Below are 21802 nucleotides of genomic sequence, written 5' to 3'. Positions count from 1 at the left end.
AAGGTGCTTTTTCATAATTTTATTGCTTTATTAATGTTTAACCTTCTCAGATTCTGATGTGTGACCTTTTCCAAATATATATTTTAGTGCTGTTATAATAGTTTTCTGGAATGAAAGGATTTGTATATGTTTTATGCATCAATATGGAAAAGACTTTGATTTGATTGACTTACATTCTATGTGTTTAGCAGGTAAATTTTAAAACCTTTTTAAAACCTTGGTAATTTTAAAACCTTTTTAAAGCTTTCCATCACATCTCGAAGACAAAATAAATAAAATATATAATCCTAAGTCACATAGTGACAATAATACATGTAGACATGTATTTTTATACATTTTTAGTCTAAATATACACACATGGGGGGGGGACAGAAAGGCAGACAAAGCCATGGTCAAATCCTAGTATAAAATTAGATAAACAACTGAAGTTGTGTAGCTCAATCCTCACTCGTGTTTATAAAGAAATGACCATATACATATGTGTGTCTTGTATATTTGTGAATGATTTTATGCGTATAATCTAATAATAATGTTTATAATATAAAACATAATCACTTTGGTTAAAGGAAACTAATAAAGACTTATGACTTATGCTAGGTTATTTTATGGTATGTTACAGAAGTATTATAAAGATATATGAAGTTGTAATCTATGATATTCTTCTACTATGTATCACCAATTATTATAATGATGGTTGAATTTTTTAGCCTTGGTTTTACAAGACAGAGTTTCTCCATGAAGTCCTGGATGTCCTGGAGCTCTGTTTGTATACCACCATAGCCTCAAACTTACACAACTTCCAGTACCTGACCCTCAAGTGCTGGGCTTAAAGTCGTGTGCCACCATCCCCAACTTAGATAATAGATTATTAATTTTAAATTATAGTTGTTATTTACATTTTATGTGGTTTATAGCTTGTACAGTAGGCATATATTTTACCTTTAACTGAAAAATTGTGTGAAGATATGGACTCATACCATTTTCAAAGGATTGAAATTTCAAAATTGAAAGAAAATATTTGATGTTTCCATTATGATATATTGAATATAAACCATTCAAATCGGTGGTAGGCTGAAACACAAAGCATGTGTTTGTGTTGTTTGTATTTACTTATCAATGCTCATGTTAGTTTAGTTGAGAGCAGCTAACCTTGTGCCTGCCAGCAATGAATAGCATTTGTTACTAAAGTTGACCACAGCAGAGGTGATTAAGCACCATTGTCTGTCTCTGGTCTTGTTCCTTGGTCCAGAGGAGCCTGAGTTACCAGCCCCATAGTCTTCCTGATTCCCTGTGGAAACCTTTGGAGCCCCAAAACAAACCATCTTGGAAGCCTCCACAATCACCAATCCTAGTTGGAAAGGCCCACCACCTCAGCTTCTATGAAAAGACCAAACCTAAGAAAAATAGTAAAAATATAACTTTGAATTTCTATCATTATATAAAAATCCATACCAATTTAAACATGATACTTGTTGCTTTATTAGTCTTAAAGAAGATTCAATAATAATAAACAGACTAAGGCATTTTATAATTGTTATATTTTATAATGTGATAAATATGGTGAAGTCACATGGCAGGTTTCAAGCCATGTGTTAACATGGTTGATATTTAACAACATTTTTTCCCTAGTAGATCTATGTAGATCTCTCTCTCTCTCTCTCTCTCTCTCTCTCTCTCTCTCTCTCTCTCTCTCTCTCTCTCTTTTCTCTCTCTCTCCATATATATATATATATATATATATATATATATATATATATATACACACACACATATGCATATATATGTACGTATACACTAGGATTTCTGAGAGAAGCCAAGAGGAAGAAATTCTGGGGAGATGAAACCACTTCCAAGGAAATGCTCAGACTCGGAGAAGCACTCAAGCCAAGTTAGATAACTCATCAATTGCCTGTATTGGGCTGAGTGCCTACTGATTGGTAGAGCAAAAAGCAAATCTATTGCAGCAGAAGAAGTGGCAGAAGAGAACCCAGTGTGCCCAGAGAGCAGAAGAACTCCCCAAGGTCAGAGGCACTAATGTCATGAAATATAATGTGGCAAGTGCATATTATGGTAGGCCCTTGCCAAGGGGTGCTCCTGAGAAATTATACCATGCCACAGATAAGGTATAATGAGTTACAACATGCCAGAATATCTGGTTTACTGGGGGAGAAAGGAGAGGAGTGAGGACCTGGAGAAGGGGTAGAGGCAGACAAGTGGACATGTAGACAGGTACTTAGGCAAATGGGAACAGACCCATGAGGGCAGAGAAGAGGATGGGACACAGAGAAGAGTAGAAATGGGGAGAAGGAGAGCAAAAACTTGTGGACAGAGAGATAATGAAGTTTTTTTAAAATGTTGTTTAATGGCAAAATAATTTTTTGCTGCGATGGTGATTGAACCTGATGGTCAACACAGGACAGAGAAGCAGTTAGAATTTTTTCAAATATATTTCTCTCTGTGAGAAGTAAAAGGAATGTGGTTTAGTGAAACAAGTACAAAAGACCCACCGCCTCACTAGAATGGGCTCCCAGACTGAACTAAGGTTAAGCAGGATGAGATTACACCATGGGCAAGATTGATGCTTTCTGAGCACGGCTTTTTCTGTTGTGATTTCCTGAGACTCCAGATTCTCCTGTCTTTTAATGTGGATTCATTCTAACCACTTAATCAAATCCCATGTGTATACCATTAAATATAGCAAAATAGCCCTTGCAAATAAGATTAAAGTAAGTAACTGTAATGCAGATATAACATCCTATATTATCTAATGGGGCTGCAATCTTCATCTTCTGAGACTCTTAGCTTCTAAGAATGAACACTTGCTGGTTCACCGTGTTGGGTCCACACCTTGTAGAATGCTATTGTAAAACATTTCAACTACTGATTCCATGATGCTATCTATAAATTTTCTACTATAAATTGACAGGTACTCAATTAGTATATTAGAAGTTAAAGGAAGTTTTTCCACGTAACAAAATCTTAGCATACAACATAAAAATGATTATTGTGAAATGTCCCTTTCCCTGCCTATTTTATGCTTTCAATCCTCCAAACACCTTTGATAGTGAGAATTATGATGAATGAACATTAGAAATAGAGAGGGAACAATTTATATCAGTTTTATTGATAAAATTCAATACAACACATTCATATTTTTATGTCTTTTTCACTAGAAGTTTTCATTTCACATTAGAACTATTTATGGAAAGAAAGATAAACCAGCAATAAAGCTCAGAGCTGTCTTCAGAATTCTTGATTATCAAACACCCTTGAATTGAATGTCAGTCACATCCAGAGCTCTTTTTATGCCTCATTCAATTACTTTCATACAAGAAAATATCAATAAATATTGTGGAGAAACTTAAGTTTCTTCATGAATTAACATTTCAATAAATATTAATGAAAATATGATTATACTCCTAAATGAGAAACCTGCTTAGTCTATAGTTTTTTATTATGTGCTTTCTTATTTTTTAAACTGTTCTTTCCTGTGTTCTTCTCAATGAAATTGTAAGCAAAGAAGGAACTGTGGTATGTATTTCAACTGTCTCTTTTTTTTTTCATTTTTATTAGTTTTTGGAGAATTTAGTCAATGTATTTTGCTTATATTCTCCCTTGTTTCCACTCCTCTGAGTTTCACCCCTCTCCCCTCCCTTCCAACTTTGTTTTCCTTTTAAAAGAGGATCAAGTAGTTTCTATCAAATAGTATCAAGCTGAGATGCTTTTGATTGCGTGTTCTTTGCTAGAGGGTGGTCAACTAATAAGACTTAGGGAAAGCACTATTACTGTCAGTCCACTGTCCTTTCTGTCCTTAATCTCATGTTTCTTATGAACCGTTTTTCTATTATATCCTTGGATCTTTAACCATTAAGCAAGCATAGGACATGAGCTAATTATTATTTCAATTGTGAACACTGCTTTTATTTTTTTCCTGGGAGAAACATCATTTTATTATTTTGTTCTCTGAATTGTGAGCTGGTTCTTCACCTCAAGAAGATTGGTCTTAAATTTAAACTCATAATTAATTGGCTTTTGTCTATTCATCACGTGTGCTTACAGACAGGAGCCTAGCACAGGCTTCTGTGCTTACAGACAGGAGAGTCCCACCACACAGCTGAAAGAGTCAGATGCAGGCTATTTGATTTCTAATGGGAGACATAGAGGGATGGATCTGGATGAGAGGGAGTTTGGAAGGACTGGGAAAAGTAGATTGTATTAAAACCAATCTACTTGTAAAACTCAAGATATGTTATGTAAGAAAATAAAACTTTTAAATAACATAGAAAAAAATAAAAATAAAATGGTCGGTTTTCATGTAAATGAGTTTTGAGACATGAGACATGTAATGACAGAAAGCTAGTCTAAAAATAATGGCAGTATCTGCTCAGGGTAGTGTAACTCCAGCCCCAAAGAAGAAGGGCAGTAGAATCCAAGTTAATTTAAAGATAAACATTGTTATAGTAGGAAATAGGCTAGACTGGGCAACAAATAAGACCCTTTCTCAAAAAACAAATGACAATAAGTAACTACATACTAAAAATACTGGACAAAAAAACCCGTATGCAAGAAAATAAAAAGTGAAAAGAAAATTCAGAAAATGGGACAAATTAATTGTGCACTGTGGAGCTAAGCAGGAGCTAAAAGATAAATGTACAATAATCATTAAATTTAAATGTCAAGATATCTTAGTAAACCAATTAAAACAATCATGAAGCCTGGAATTGACATTTCTCAACAGAAAAAATTATTCTACAAATATATGACATGATAACGTAAGCGTCACAGCCGTCATTAGATGGAGATGCATTGGAAAACATTTCTGTGGATTTGGAATGGCTATTATAAGACAATGAAAATTAAAAGTTAAGTCCAGGAAGGAGAACACTCATTCACAATTTGTAAGATTGTAAGTTAGTTCAACTATTAGGAAGAACAGATTCCAATTGTTCTAAACCTAAGATAGAAACTACTGATAAGAATAAGAGCATGATTGATCAGTCTTAGCAGTGAGTATATGTACACAGGAGAGTAAATCACTACAAAAGTGCAAATCTACTTCAGGTTTATTTGCATGGCTCTCTACCCTCTCCCACAATGCATGGGGACTGATAATGGCTATACATGCATAATAAAATAATATGAAGTAATAAAAATTATGAGTCCCTTATTTTAGATAAAGAAATTGATCTGGGAGACATTATGCTGTTGAAATTAATTAAACACAGAAAGATAAACCATTTTTTTTTTTTGTAAAAGTAACTTTAATTCAACTGATAGAATTGTATCAGTGGCATACTACTAAACTCACCCTTTCTAGTTCTTTCTGAACTCTGGCTGGCTGGTCCAAATCATCAGTTCTGGCTTAAACTTTTCTCCAAGCTGACTGATTCAATCTGGCTTCCCTCTGCTTTTCACTGAATTACTCCATGAACCTAATGTGCTGATTGTATGAACCGAACAGAACTGAAGAGAATTGGACAAATCAACTGAACTCCACAGCCTCGGCAGAACACAGTTAAATTGCCCTTCTTCCTTCTACAAACTGACCTTATCTACATTGTTTGGGATTAAATGTGTGTAATAAGGACATGTACATATTCCAGCCAGATCATACTGTAATCCAGGATATATCTACATTCCACCCAGGTCTACAAGGTCTTGAATGTGATCTCTTGCAAGAGCATCCAATTTTCTGGATTAAACTTTCTCTATTTGTAATTCAGCAAGAGCATTCATAGACATAAAAGAAACAAGAGTATCAGTTCAGTGAGTGAACTGAAGGAGCTGCAGGAGGAGTTAAGTGTGACCAGTGGGTGTAATCACACAGTTACATGGGAAGACAAAGTTCTGTTGTTTGGCATTTGTGCAGAGAATTGAACATGATGTGTGTTGTTTTACAGTATTTGGTTAGCCTACAGTTCTGAAATTCATATACAGCATGTAGACTGAAGCTAAGAAAGGGATATTCATAAGCAATCATGAAAGTTATCTGCTCCTCACTTTTACTGCAATGATGATCTCATTCTGCCTCTAGCCTATTGTAGCATAGGGAAAACTAAAATCTGGAGTCAGAAACCCATTTGATTACATCAAAGTGAGAAAAGCCAGTTAAAGCAATTCAGAATAATCCATTTGAAGTAGCACATTTTAAAACTAACTATAATATAATCATATCACTCGTGATGATGGAGTATATGTTGCCATGGTTTTGCATCTGTGTGTAGGTTTGTAGAGGGATATAACATTTAACATAGTTGATATATATTTATATTTATATATGTAAATATATTTATATATTATATATAAATAAATATATATAAATATATATATATTTATTTCTGTTTATTTATTGCTTATTTTGTTAGCCTTCAAAATTCATAAGGGTACCATGATCAAGTTAGGCAAAACTACTATTGTGTAAATTTTGACATTGAATAAACTATAGCATACTGCTTCATCTAGGATTATATGTCCAAAAGAACTAAAAATAAAAAGTCACAAATACATTTATGAAACATACAAAATACTGTGGTTTTTTGCTTTCGGTGAAACAAATAAAATATCATTTCATTAAGTCAGTTAAAATTAGAATCTTACAATTGTAAGAGCGTTAAGGAAAACAGATTCACAAAATGTTTGAAGAGGTTATGAGTGCTCGAAGTTCAACTTCATTGTTTCATACACAAGAAGAGTTTTATGAAGACAGCAAATAGATGATTCTTCCTGTGAGATCAGGAACAATCTTTAACTTTTACAGAGTTACTTTGTGTTTAAATTAGTTATATCTAGTAGGATTACAGCTGTGTGGCAGTCACCAAGGGTGCTAGTAAATTAATCAATTATTTTATTTATTTACATCCCAAATGTTGCCTCACTCCTGGTCCTGCCTCTGAGAGTTCTTCCCACATCATCCCTCCCCTTTAACTCTGAGAGGTTGTCCCCCCAGGAATACACCCACCATGGGGCTTTACTTCTCTACAGGACTAGACATATCATCTCCCACTGAAATCAGACAAGGCAGCCCTTTACTACAAATAGGCCAGGGGACTCAGACTAATCCTTATATGCTCTTTGGTTGGTGGCTTAGTCTCTGGGAGTTCACATAGCACTGGGTTAGTTGACACTGTTAGTCTTTCTATGGGGTTATCAGTCCCTTCAGTCCCTTCAGTCCCTCTCCTAACTCTTCCATAGGGGTCCCCAACTTCTAATCCAATGCTTGGCTGGGAGTATGTACATTTGTCTCAGTAGGCTGCTGGTAGAGCCTCTTAGAGGACAATCATGCAATGTTCGTCTCTGTAAGAACAGCATGGCATCAGTAATAGGGTTTGTTGCCCACCCGTGTGATAGATCCAAGTTGAGCTGTTACTTGTTTGCCATTTCTCCAGTCTTTGCTCCATTTTTGTCTGTGAATTTCTTTTAGATAGGAGGAATTTTTGCTCGAAAGTTTTGTAATCTGTTTGATGTCCCATTTCTCCACCAGGAGTCCTGTCTGACTACTAAATATGGTCTCTTCAGGTTCCATATCCCCACAGCTTGGTATTTTGGCTAAGGTCACCCACACTGAGTCCTGGGAGCCTCTTCCATCCCAGGTCTCTGGGGCTTTTTAGATTTTTTCCGGACCCCTGGAAGCTGCATATTTCCATTAATTTTTCTGGCCCTCTGGGCTTCTCCTTTTTCCCCATACCTGATTCTGACCTTCTTGTCCCTTCACCTTCCATCTCCCCCCTGCGTCCCTCCCTCCCTCTGCCTCCCATGATTATTCGATTCTCCCTTCTAGGTGGAATTGAAGTATCCTCACTTGGGTCTTCTTTTTTGTTTAACTTCTTAGTGTCTGTGGGTTGGATCATGGGTATTCTATACATTTTGCTAATATCCACTTACCAGTGAGTACATGCCATGTATATCCTTTGAGTCTGGGTTACCTCATTTAGGATGATATGTTCTAGTTCCATCCATTTGGCTTCAAAATTCACAATGTTCTTGTTTTTAATAGCTGAATTCCATTTTAATAGTATCCCATTGAATAAATAAAACACAGTTTTCTGTATTCATTCTTCAATTGAGGGACACATGGGTTGCTTCATGTTTCTGGCTATCATGAGTAAGGCTGCTATGAATATAGTGGAGCATGTGTCCTTGTGATATAATAGGGCATAGATTCTTAAGTTGTCTTCAAATACAGAAAATAAACCAACCCTTAGCCATATCAAATTATTTTATATAATTTTGTTTTGTTGTTGAAATCAATTTTTTCTCAGTTAACCAATTTCTATGTAGCTTTCTCGATTTCTTAGGCCTTTACTTATTGATATTATGGTACCAGTAAGTTCCTGTGCTCAAGATACTGTTGTCATTGTTACCACTATACTAGAGATTCTTCAGCATGATCTATCATTTAATTTAGAAAAAAATAAAATTATTCACCCTTTTTTTCAGTTTTGTCTTATTGCTTCTTTTTCTTTAATCATTTTCAATATGTGGAACTTTTATTTAATAAATAAATGTATTAATTCATTGTTTTCTTTTAATGATTTTTTTCATTTGAGAGCTTCATTAGAAATAACTCTATTTGGGAGAAGTAGGCATTCAAAGCTGGAATTTACAACCTAGTAGATATAATAATATATAATACATCATTATAACAACAATAATATAGCTTACAATTATAATATAAAATATAAATATTAATATAATATATAATAGTTATATAAGTCAAACAATAGACAAATTCAAATTTCCAAAGTAATATGAGAAATCTTTATCAGCTCAAAACATTTCAATCTTAATAGCCAACACATTTTGCACTTTGGTGACTAAGCAATTCTGCTAAAATAGTGAAATACAGCCATAATATCAGTACCAAAATGCCTCTCTTCATTTTAAAAAATTAAATATCTAGTGTGGGAAAGTCTACAGAAGATATCTAGACTATTTCCTGATGCAGTCCCTTTTGTTTTCTAATAGTCGTCTTAAAACATACATCTATTTAAGCTATCAGTTCATAGTACATATATGAGGCCATGGAGCATAAGTATGCATTCATCCATTCACACAAGTATTCATTAATTCCATAGTCATTAGGTGACTCCACTAAAGTAACAAGAGTATATCCCAGTTTATGGCATGCACACCTACCTTTTAGACCATAAATTTATAAATGTGATAAAATCCTACAAGACCAAAATTATTACAAGCAATGGATATTTAACAGGCTCAAGTAATTAGTAATTTGTGCAAATTTTTTAGTTTATTAATATTTTCCAAGATTAATATATTAAAACCAAAAACTGTATTTGCTATATCATAATATAAAAATTGCAAATGTTTTCAGTAATGACACCATGCCACAAATGGACAATATTGTACCTGACAACATATGACAGGTTACTATCAAAACTTGGGTTTCTAGAATATACTCAGGCTCTGAAGCAAGGTCAGTATGTATAAATGCTTGCTACACAAATCTGATATATTCTGTAAAGATTCTCAGAACCTATGAAAAGGCCAGGTTTAGTGGATAGTCTGTCCCAAACACCTGAAATCTCAGCACACTCCAAGAAGGAGATGCATAGAAGACAGGAATATCTCCAACATTGCATGAAGCCATCTTATCCTGGCTTGACTATAGCAGAAGGAACTCTTGTCTACAACAAGGTGAAAAGGTCCCAATCAACATGTGGAGGTTCTCTCTGACCTTCACATAAGGGTCAGGGCACACGCACTCATTCATCTGCCAGAAACAAATGTTCTCACACATACTTACACATCAATTCATTGCACTGCTATTTAATAATAAAAATAAAGAATCAGTAAGAATACCAAATTACAATTCAAGCTCATTGTTCAACTCATTTATAAACATTTCTGTAATTCAATGAATACTTTAAAATACAATGCTCATCAACATCACAGTGATTATTCAAATGTTTTATCAGCTATATTCACTCATCTGAGAGCTTTTGTAATACAAATAGTTCACAGTTTAATAACACATTTAAACTTGTGTTAAAATTTATGGAAAGAATAAATAAAACATTATTTTAAGCAAAATATGCTTGTTTAAATATGAAATTTGCATTTATATAATACAACATACAGAAAATGAAAATATGAAAAATAAACTTCACTCAGCTTTTAAGAGAGAATCATAAAATAGTTTTTTTCAGAATATTATTTGATAAAGAAATCCCTTTTTTCATTCTATGATTTAAAAAAAAATAAAATTATCTAACCTTGCACAAATATGTGTGGGTTCAAGTATGTGAGTGTGTGTGTGTGTGTGTGTCTACATTACTATATAATGGAGGAAAATGCACTTCAAAAAAAAAGAAACATAAAAATTCTTCTAATTCAGTACAATTTTTACCACACACATGGTATTCTTTAATAAATTAAAAAGTCTTAGTAGTGAACAACCACAGTCATACCACTTTAGAGGCCTGATTAACAAGCAAGTACAAGAACTGTCAAGGCTGCAATAGTGAGACTTGCGGCTGCCATGTGCACACACAAAGACACAGACACACACACAGAAAAAGAGAGAGAGACAGAGAGAGAAAAGAGAGAGAGAGAGAGAGAGAGAGAGAGAACAAAGGAAACTTGAAAACTGAAAATAAATAGAGAAATTGAAATAAAATGTCAATTGTATTAGGAGCTATGAAAATTGATAATAAAAGTTCAGCAGAGAACCCTAATTATAATTAGCTAAAAGTTCATCCAAACAGTAATTTTCTTTTCTCATCTAATAAGAACTATTAGGTAAAAGCAATAAGAAATTATGTAATAATATAAGAAATACTAATTTACTGTAAATCCAGAACTCATTGGATTTCAATTGCTGTTAATTTTCAATAATGTCCTCATAAAATAAATTATGCTCTTCTTTTGATAATTTGATTTTTACAGCTTGAAAAATTCTTGTTCTAAACAAAAGTAACATCAATTGTTATTAATCTGGCCATGCAGCTGCATATAAGGGAAATCCTCCGAAACAATGCCCTTTCTTAATGATAACAATACGCCCCTTCAAAGGGCCTATTTAAAAGTAATTATCAAAATAATAGAAGTTGTGAAATACACAAGAATAAAGTTTACAAAATGTCTGACAGAATAAGCCTTGAAATGAAATGTTAGAAAGAGCCACTTAAAGAAACTCAGAATATGTTGCAACCATAAATATCAGTACTGAATAGAAAGAAGTGCAAACCTGAGTTAGACCTGCACCAGGTAAAAGTTTAAGCAGGTTTTTTTTGTGTGTGTGTCATTATGAACGAGACAGGGATATCCTGAATATGCAGCAGTTCACAGTAGCGTTTGCAATCATGTGATCAGAGTGTCTTCATAGCCTGGGAGGCAGATGGTAGTGGCAATGAGGAGACTTTAATTATGCAGTACAATACGTGGGAATACTCTCAGGATCTTAGATAATTGATAGTCTACATGTTTTATCTTTTCTCCTTTCTCCTGCCTTTGGTAATCACTGTACTGTACTGTGATTCAGAGCATATTTCTTATAATTTAATAGTCATGTTTTACAGTTAGAAGCTGAGAAAGACTTTAAAGGTTTACATAGTTAAGGTAAAAGCATATTTAAATTGTCTTGTAAAAATTATAGGCAGACTTCACAAAATACATAAGAACTAATCTTAACATAATATTTTCATTTAGCCTCTGATAATTTCATACATGTATAAAATATATTTTGATTTTAGCCAACCCCACTATCATGCACCAACTTACTCCCTCCCAAAATCTTGATTTTTTATCATTGTTACTATCAATAGCTCATCTGAGATGGATTAGTTACCATTTGCACCTTTGTACGGGGCTACAATTTAATGAATTATCAAGCACATGCGCGCACGCTCACACATACCAACAGACACACAAACACATATATTACTGTTCATATATATTTAAAGTGCACACACATCCGCGGGTGCACGTGTGTGTGTGTGTGTGTGTGTGTGTGTGTGTGTAACCAGAGTGATTAGAATCTTCTTGAGGAACTGGTTTCTTTTTTTCTTTCTTTCCTTTTTTCTTTTATTAATCATTTCATCTGTTTACACCTCAAATGATATACCACTTCCCAGTTTTACCCCTCCACCAGAACATCCGTTCTCCCCCCTCCCCTTTGCCTGTATGAGGGTGTTCCCCTACCCACCTACCCTCTCCCGCCCCACTGCTCCACAATCCTGTGCTGGGGCATCACACTTGCCCGGGACACAGGCATCCCCTTTCATTGCTGTCAGGCAAGACCATCCTCTGCTACATATGTATCTGGAGCCATGGATTCCTCCAGGTACACTCCTTGGTTGGTGGTCTAATCACTGGGAGAAATGGGTGCTCAAGGCAGCCTATGTTCTTCTTTGATCTATGTTTATCTTGGTCTTCCTTACTATGTGATTTAAAGATGCTTGGAATGAAAAGAACTCCCGTGTAGTTACCAGGTCTGTATGTACCCTGCAGACAAAACGTTTAGAAAAATTATAAGCCAGCAACATAGCTACTCTGTCAAGGGATCACATCCAAAATCCTTCTATCTCTGTGTGATCTAGCTAGAATAGCATAGGCTAATCTGAAACCAACCAGCACATATGTAGCAGAGGTCTGCTTTGTCTGGCCTCTGTGGGAGAAGGTGTGCCTAATCCTGTAGATACTTGTTGCCCCAGGGAAGGGGGTAGCTGAGGGGTGGAGTACCCTCTCAGAGGTGAAGGAGAAGGACAATGAGGAGGTGAAGAACTCTGGAAGGGGTACTGGAGGTTCAACATTTGGGACATAAATAAATTAAATAATTAATTTCAAAAATTATCAGTAGATAAGTTGGAAAAACACGTTAAATGTATTTAAAAATAAAGTGGAGAGAGGTCTTGGTACTGAGAGGTCTTATAAAAGACCAAAGGACAGAGTTTATTTCCTTGCACCCATGTCTGATAGCTCACAAACCCTGTAACTACAACTCCAGGGTATTCCAGACATCTTCTGCTATCAGGATAGGTGCATTCATGTGCATATAGACCCACAAAGACACAGCAGCGACTACATATTGACCAGTAAACTTTAATCTTCAAATCATTGCTAATATTTTAAGTATACATAATTTTAAGCATGAACACAGGAAAAACTTGAAATTATGTCTCTTAAAATATACACCTACAGACATGTATACGTATATTCTTCTAATGTCAATTTGAATACCTTTAGACCACACCCAGGGGATGTTCTTTTTGGATTATATATTTTCTCCGTATTTTAAAAACATCACCTGTGCTTACTTTTACTGGCAGCAATGGGAATTTTATTTTGATAATTAGGCAAGTGTCAAAATATGATTCTTTTACAATATTTGACTTGCCAATTTGTATACAAAATGCATTTACTTTTTTATAATAAAGGTATCAGTGCTTTAAATGATATACAGAATGCAAAAAGAAAAAAATTATGCAAAAATAAAAATTTCTTAAATGACACTTTTCCATGTAAACATGTTTCTTTTTCGTTTCTACTGTTCTCAGGTACTTTTCAGTGAAGTCACATAAACTCTTTATTAAGATGCTGGGAAGTATTATGCAAGGATACAGAGGCTTCAAAAATTTACTTTGGTCACCTATTTTAAAATTTAAATTAATTAAAAATTCTGAATCATTACTGAAAGGAAATAATCAACTTTAAGTTGTGTCTTTTCCTTAATGAGCAACCAGTTAAGCTAAAAAATATTCACTGGATCATTTGAAAGTAAAATATAATTATGAGTTTCTTTAGAATCCCATGAATTAAGAATTCATCAATTTAAAAATAGTGTCAGTTTGATGACTTTAAAAAATCCACCTAGATGTTTTTTCTAAGTCGCCAAATGTTTCTGAAAAATTAATGTCTGTCTGATGACATACAACCACTAAAAAAATAAAAAGGGATGAATCTCACAAAAAATGCACATAAATTTATGTGTTTCAGTGACACATGTGAATTCTCTAAGGCTCTGTTTAATTGAGTGGAATATATAATCACTTCGGGAAGAACAGATAATGGACTAGGTGGACAGAGCATTGTTTTAAGAGTTTGCTTTGTAATCATGAGCACCTGGGTTTGCATTCCCCTCAAATGAATAAAGGTAGCTCTGGTGAGCAAGGCAGCTGGATCGGTAAGCATTCTTGCTACCAAACCTCTATATAGAACCCCATGTTTAGTGAAAGACCCTATTTAAATGAGTCAATAAATAAATAAATGGAGAACACCTAAAATAAACTTCTGAGCTTCACACTCATATTGAAACATTTGTATATACAACACACACACATGTATGTACAATATATATATATATATATATATATATATATATATATATATATGAAAACATGCTTACTATTTATTATTAAGTATGTTAATGAGCTAAATAAAAAGGCTAAACAGATGAATGAGCTGTTTTTCATGAATATATTAGAATTTTGTTTCAAACCATCACAGTTTCTCTCTAGTATGAACCCATTTATGCCTTTAAATATGACTAGGACATGCAAAGGCTTTACCACATTGGTTACATTCATATCATTTCTCTTCATTAAGTGTTCTTTTATGTATGCGGAAAATAGTGGGACATACAAAGGTTTTACCACACCATGTTGATTACATTTATGGGATTTCTTCACAATATATTCTTTGTGGTATAAAGTGCCTAGTCTGACAACCAGTCTTTACTAGATTAGACACTTTGATAGCATTGCTATTCAGTATATGTTCTTTGATGTCTATGGAGACTACTATGAGTGCAAATACTTTACCAAGTGGATAAACTTAACAGGGTTAAGGTCAGGACCAGGGCCAGGGTCAGGGTCATGGTCAGGGTATAGGAATCAGGGTTAGAGAGTTAGGGTCAGGGCAAGGGGTTAGGGTTATAGGGATAGGGTTGGGAAAGAAAATAAAAATTTCTTAAATGACACTTTTATTTTTATGTATTAAAAACTTTATCTAAAGGCCAGATAATCACACTTCTTCCTTTGCACCTTCATCATCATTCTCCCTTATATTTTGACCTGCTTTATTACAAAAATGTTGCTTCTGCTAATAGCAATTCTGTCTATTCCTTACTAGAATTCTGAAAATTCTACATACAAAATTTTAAAATATTTTATCTGTGTTCTTAGTAGGATAGTACATAAACTGTATACCTTTATGCTTTGTTTTTATAAATGCTAAGAACTAAGAAATAGCGATTGAAAATGAAGGCATCCACCAGTTATTTACAGATACAATAGTCTCTTTGGAATGAAAAATCTTACTAAAATGAGACATAAATTCATATAAATTTTATTATTTGCATCAATGTACAAGTAAGATATGACAAATGAAAATCTATACTGACATCAAATCAGACCTAATGATTTCGATTTTCTTCTCATTTATTTGATAGATATCTTGTTTTAATTATTAAATATATTATTAAAATTTTCAAAGTTTACATTTATAATACATTTATAATATATGTTTTATAAATAATTTTGTTCAGTGGAATCAAATTATTTTCAAACATTTCATTTCAATAACAAATCAGAGCTCAGAGTTATGTCATTAAGTATCCCTGTTTTATAGATGCGAAATCATTGGGAATTTGAACCATATATATTTGTGTAAAACAAATGTAGATGAAAGGTATAGTATTCAGACTCACACTTGGTGTGTGTATGTCTGTTGTTTTTGTGTAATGTGTTTTTGTGCCTGTGTGTCTGTGTTTACTTGTGCATGTATGTGAGTATACATTTGTAGAATCCAAAAGACAATCTCCAGTGTAATTACTCAAGAGCTATGTACCATTTTTGTCTTCTTTTCTCTTCTTTTCTTTTCTATATTTTTTTTCTTTTTTCTTTTTTTTAGCAAAGTGTTTCAGTTGAACTTCAAGCTCACAATTTAGGTCAAATAGGCTGGATAGATACCCCAAGGACCACCGGCTTGCCTCTTCCTCCCTATGCTAGAATCACAAGTGTCTACTATCATGTTTGGCTTTTTACATGGGCACTGGGGATCCCAAGTCAGCTCCTCATGCTTTTATCCAAATCTTTTTACCAACTGATGGAATCTTCCCAGGACCAAGAGATGATGTTATCTAGAAATATTGTTGGCAATGGTAGAAAATGTACTCCAGCCACTAAGTAAGCTGCACTAGGAAGACATCAAGGAAAAGCCATCCTGGGAAATTTAACAAGATTCTATTTTCAAATAATGAAATGTAAAGAAGTCATAGAATAGTGCTCATCTCACATTAAGACTCTAAGTTCAACTCAGTATGACAAAAGTTAAATGTAACATAAAAGAAATTATCCTAATGAGTGGCATAATACAAAATAATGATTATATTTACATGGTAATGCATTATTTATAATAATTGGTTAGGTCCCAAATCTTTAAACCTAGAGCCTTTAAAAATAAACTAACTTGATGTTTATGCAAAAGATTGTACCATTTAAATTAATTGGAGTGTTTGCTTAATTTAAAACTTTTGGTAGATTTATAAAGTCAGTGAATTACTTGTCTAGTACTTTGGATAACTATTCAGTTTATTGTATTTTTTATTTCCCCCACTAATTTTAATTAGTTTATTTCTTGTCATATAAATTTCAGGTAAACAATGTCCTAATTAATTAATTATATTATAGTAATTGCATTCACATTTTGGCCATTCAATATCCAGTTCTGTAGCTACATATCATAGATATGGAAGTTAATATGTATCTTTGTATACATCAATGACAAGTACTGTAAATGGAATTGAGAAGAGTTGGTCAGCAAAATGGAAATGACCATCCTTCTCTATTGTAATAATATTATAATGAGGGAAGGAAGTGTTTTAAAAAAGTCATAGATTTGCTATAATTCAATGTAGACAGCAAAATCTGGGATTGGCTTCAGCCCTGCCTATATTGCTTTCTGATTTATACTGCCTGAATATATCTTAAAACGATGAGCTATAGGTACATCCATTAAACATAGATAGGTAGTATTTTAATGCTTAATAACTCTTCATAATATGACATGTCTCTCTTGACCAGTTGCAATAATTTCTTTTCACAGAGTCTTATAGTTCAAAAGACAAAGTCTGATATAATTCAAAAGGAAGCCAGATTTGCCATTACATCTGAGGAAAGAGAAATATGTACATAACAGAAAGGCTACAGTGTCATTTCTGGCCCATGATATAAGAGAAGCAAAGCATTGAGAAAATGGAGCTATAAGATTCAAGTGGAGTTTGCAAAACTTTAATCATATAGAAAGGGTACTTCATACTCTTTAACTAAGCTTTCCTATAATATAATTTGTGAGAAAATACACTTTGTCCGTCATAGCTAAATACTTCAGTGATAAGTTTCAAAACCTTCCCTCCCTGATCCTCCCACGTCACTCATCTGGCAGTGCTTATGAACCCAGTCCCTATGTTTTACCATTGTTTGATTTGAGAAAAGTAGCAGCCTACTGAATATAGAGAGATGTTTAGTAATTGTTAAAGTAGGATTAAAAAGATTTGGTAAAGTTATTCAACTCAGTGTTGCCACATTTTTTACTATTTGGCTAAGTATATTGTCCACATATACCTTTGAAAATTATAGTCAAAATTATAAGAGAATGTAGTTTAAAATAATAATCTCAGATAAACCCATGAAGTCATCACAGACTCATCTACCCAAGTACAAATCTACACACAGAGGCCCTTCTACATCAATCGTCAGTCACAAGCTTTCCAACATGTAAGTCTACATCCAGTTTGATGGAAGCAATTCAGTGATCAAGAAAAATCTCTTCCAGGGTATGTGAAGTTGACCATACTGCTTTTCACTATCATAAAATATGCAACTAAATGGCCCATAAACATCATGAAATTGATCTACCTTTATAGGTTAAAAATCTCACACTGGTCATCTCCAGATTAATGTGAAAAAAATAATCTTCTAAATAAATTTTAAATAGATATACCGCGCGCCTCCCGAGTCCCCCCACTCCCGTGGACTAGAAACACGAGAGACAGTATTCGGGTAGTTACTGCAAAACGAGGACTTTACTTCTTGTCACGGTAAAGCGGAAAGACGGGGAAGGGGTGAGACACGGAAGGGGCCTAGCTTAAATACAGCCTAGAGTGACGTATTCACTTCTGATTGGCTGTTCGCTCACCACCCAATATTATGCCTCAGGATTGGCCAGTGACTTTGGCTCGCCTTTTGCCTTTTGCAACTGTGCAGTCAGTTGTTTACTACAGGGAAGACACGAGGCCAGCGCCATCTTGGGATGGCAGATTATACCACCGCTGACAGCGGCTTCCTACAAATAGATTTTAATCTATTACTTCTTTAATGACATAAACATACACATGTGTATATGTTTGTGTATACCAGAAATTACAATATATTAATTCATATGAAAACACATGCTGGAATTTTATCATGTGCTATCTACCAGTAATATGCTAGATATATTTATACAATATTTTGAACTGATTTTGATTTTTAACTTCCAATACAAATGCTAGCTAGCAATAATATGCTAGAAATACTTAGATAACATTGTGAACTTACACAAATTTCTTCTTACCTATGGCAATTAATCTTTGCTTCAACCAAAATTGCTTATATGAAACTTTGTATGTATGGGTAAATTCAATTCAAGAAAGATGGGTTTACCTGTGCTATTGACCATTGGGCCAAAGATTTGATATAAAACAATAAAAATCTAGTCTTAATATAAAATCCTTTAAATCATTGATGTAAAATTTTGAGCAATATTTGCAAAAAAAGACACAAATAACAGGTGTGACTTGGTAATTTAGAGTAAGTTACTGATGAAGAAACCTCACTCAATGGTTATTTCTCAGTAGGTTACCATTAAACATCTATCTTTCACTTTTTAAATTCAAAATGAATGAAGAGGTAAAAAGAGGTGTCTACCAGTGATTGATACAAATAGTTTTAAAGTTCATTGATGAAGATCTAGAGTTAATTTTTTTCCATCCCCATTGTGGTTCCTCTCACTCCTCTCCTCCCAGTCCCACCCCCCTACCCCATTTCTCCAATTCCTCTCTCTTCTTCTTGAAAAATGTAGCCTCACACTGTACCAAGACACCCTGACATATCAAGTCTCATCAGAATGAAGAACATCATCTTAGCACAGACAAGGCAGCTCAGCTAAGAGAAAGGGATCCAAAGGCAGGCAATAGAGTCAGAGTCAGATTTAGAGACAACCCCTGTTCCAATTATTGCAAAAACCACATGAAGACCAAGCTGCACATCTGCTACATATGTGTAGGGTGTCTATGTCCAGTCTGTGCAGGCTCTTTGGTTGCTGGTTCAGTGTCTGTGAGCCCTAATGGGCCCAACCTAGCTGGATCTGTATGTCTTCTTATGGTTTTCTTGACCCATCTGGCTCCTGGAATATTTACCTGATTCTTACATAAAACTCCCAGAGCTCTGTCTGACATTTGGTTGTGGGTCTCTGCACAGGTTTCCATATGCTGCTAGATGAATCCTTTTAGATGACAGTTGTGCTAGGCTCCTGTCTGCAAGCATAGTGTGTTATTAGTGTCAAGGGTTAGCTTTCTCCCATGAGTTGGGTCTCAAGTTCTGTCAGTCATTGTCTCTGAGACCTAGGACTAGGGAGCAAACTGGAAACATATGGAGGTGATCCAGCTGATGCTTCTAGCATCAGGGAACATAGAAGCTGAAGTAGCCACTTCCTGTAGCTAGACAAGACTTCTAGTAAAGGGAAGGGGACACCAACTGACCCACAAATCCTTTGACCCAGAATTTACCCTGCTTATAAGATTTACAGGAAAAAAGATGGAGTAGAAATTGAGGGAATGGCCAAGCAATGATTGTCCCAGAGTTGCCCTATGCTCACCAATTTCCTTTCTATCTCCTATTCCTTACTCTCCACCCCCTCTCCCACCCACTTTCATCTCTTCATCTACTTTCATTGTCTATTTCATTTTCCCTTCCAAGTGGCAATCAAGCATTCTTCTTTGGACCCTCTTTGTTATTTAGCTTCTCTGTATCTTTAGATTATATTGTGGGTATCTTGTACTTTATAGCTAATATCTACTTCTAAGTGTATATGTACCACGCACATCCTTTTGGATCTGGGTTACCTCATTCAGGATGACATTTCTGAGCTACATCAATTTGCTTGAAAATTACAGTATGTCCTTGTCTTTAATATCCAAGTAGTATTTCCTTCTTTAAATGGACCACATTTTATTCATCCATTCTTCATTTGAAGGACCTCTGGTTTAGTTCCACTTTCTGGCTATTACAAATAAAGGTGCTATGAACATGGTTGAGCTAGTGTCACTGTGGAATGGTGGAACATATTTTGGGTATAGCCCAGGCAGTAGTGCTATAGTTGGATCTTAAGGTAGATATATCCCCAATTTTCTTAGAAACCACAAAATTGATTTCCAGAGTAGTTGTAGAAGTTTGTACTCCCACAATCAATGGGGAAGTGTTCCCTTTGCTCCACATTCTTACCAGAATGGGCTGTTACTTGAGTTTTTGATATTAGCCAGAGTTAAGTTTTGAACATGACATACTATCTAATAATTCACTCTAATGAAAATGATTAAATTCAATACCAAATTCTTAACAGAATCCAGAAATTATGCCCAAAGAAAAATCATAGACTGCTTCATTTTTGTAAATAATGCTGAATAAAATAGTCCACTGTGAACAACTAGTAGGCAAAGACAGTTGTCATGACTTCAAGAGAAACAAAGCTTTATTTGTGATACATTTAAAATGTCAGTTGGATCAGAAACTAAAATGTGTTAATTCATATGAAAAGACATATTGGAACTGTTCCAAAAAAGCAACAAACTGGATACATACATACAAACATCAAGCCAAAAAAAATGTTAGCCTATGCATTACATTTTCTTAGGATTCTATGAATTTTTACATAGTAAAACATATTAAAATTTAATCATTTAAGTGGTCATGTCATAAACTTAAAATATTATACAGTATGCAAAATATCTACAAAGTAAATATGACATTTCTGTTAAGTTATGTAGAAGCTCTTACTGAAAAGTGTAAAAAAAGGTTTGAATCGCAGGAATCAAAGTTGTAGGTGACTGAACCTGTTACTGTTGAGGAAGAATGCTTGCAAAGACTCTACAAATGAACAAACATGCATCTATCTGTTATGAAGAACCACAAGTGAAAGGGATTCTGTGAAGAAAAGCAATAGAAATCCAAGATTAAAGAAACCATAGCAACACTCAAGCACAGTGAGAAAGAAGACAGGTTTGAAATGTCTGTAAAAAACAAAAACAACAAAGAACCCCTAAAATCTTGTGAGAAGAGAAATTGTATGCTGTATCTTATATTTTATTAAAATCATTATGATTGGATCCCTTAAGTTAATTTTATGGGCAAAGCAGCTTGTTACCAAGACCAGTGTCTTGAGTTTTATCCTCAGAACAGAAATGCTACAAGGGGAGACTAGGCATCCAAAACATGTTATCTGATGTCTCAATATTGCGTGACTTGGGAGTCATTGGCTCATGCACATATATATGTGCAGATACCAACACACACACACACACACACACACACACACACACAACTAAATCAATAAATTAAATGTGTAAAGTCAATTAAATATGATTGTTCTTCTTGCAATATACAATAAAAGTAGAAGGACAGAAGCAAGAAGATGATTAACAGCCTACTATAATCATGAGCCATGCATTGATAACCATGAGCAGAATGAGAGCAACAGAGTTGGAAAAGCACACACAGTCAGCTGTAGGTCAACAGCATTAACTCTTACT

This window comes from Arvicanthis niloticus, chromosome 7 (genome assembly GCF_011762505.2).
Source record: "Arvicanthis niloticus isolate mArvNil1 chromosome 7, mArvNil1.pat.X, whole genome shotgun sequence".
Taxonomy (NCBI): Eukaryota; Metazoa; Chordata; class Mammalia; order Rodentia; family Muridae; genus Arvicanthis; species Arvicanthis niloticus.
Note: the sequence above shows the minus strand (reverse complement) of the source record.